This window comes from Humulus lupulus, chromosome 8 (assembly GCF_963169125.1).
Source record: "Humulus lupulus chromosome 8, drHumLupu1.1, whole genome shotgun sequence".
NCBI lineage: Eukaryota > Viridiplantae > Streptophyta > Magnoliopsida > Rosales > Cannabaceae > Humulus > Humulus lupulus.
Window position 1 is genome coordinate 165,365,180 of NC_084800.1, and position 648 is coordinate 165,365,827.

Sequence of the window (648 nt, forward strand, 5' to 3'; positions counted from 1 at the left end):
TATTGCTTGAGAGGTGTTGATTTGATTATGGGAATTGAATTGAAGTTTTAAGCTTTATTTGGGGTAATTATGATTAGGTTCGGCTGAGGGAAACCCAAGAATTCTGGGTTCGAAGGGGTTGGGTCGCAGCCCTGTTCTTGGGGTGCCAGGACACTCTTGAACCCAGGGAGCCAGGGAAGGCTCTTTCGTGAGGGCGTGCTGCGACACCTTTTAGGCAGTGCCATGGCGCATGTTTAGTTAAATGGGGAGGCTGAGCCTCTGACGTGGGGCGGGCTGCGGCGCAAGGGCATGGGGCCGTGACTCTTAAGGGGTTTTTGAACCTCGAGAGGGTTTTGAGTGCGAGAACTCAACCTTAAGGGCTCGGGATCAAACCTAGTAATTGTTTTTCCCCTTCTCATTAGGCAACTAGTAATTGTTCATAGCCATCTCTTCCAAAAATTCATATGCCTCATTAGCACTCTTGCTCATGAACTCACCCCTTGCTGCTGCATCAATTATTGTACGAACAGTATCATTATTGTGAACCAACATCCACTTCTCTATACCATGATGAGGGCACTTCCTTGACAACTCTTTGAATCTCTTCCATGCATCATACAGCGATTCCCCTTCAGTCTGGTAGAAATTATTAATTTCCCCTCTCAACTT

At 46.9% G+C, this 648-nt stretch overlaps 1 non-coding gene across 1 annotated transcript; it reads left to right on the forward strand.

Annotated features, from left to right (window-relative positions):
- Window positions 1-541: 541 nt before the first annotated feature.
- LOC133798955 (small nucleolar RNA R71) lies at window positions 542-648 on the forward strand. Its single transcript, XR_009876170.1, has one exon. It is a non-coding gene; the product is annotated as a small nucleolar RNA R71 (small nucleolar RNA).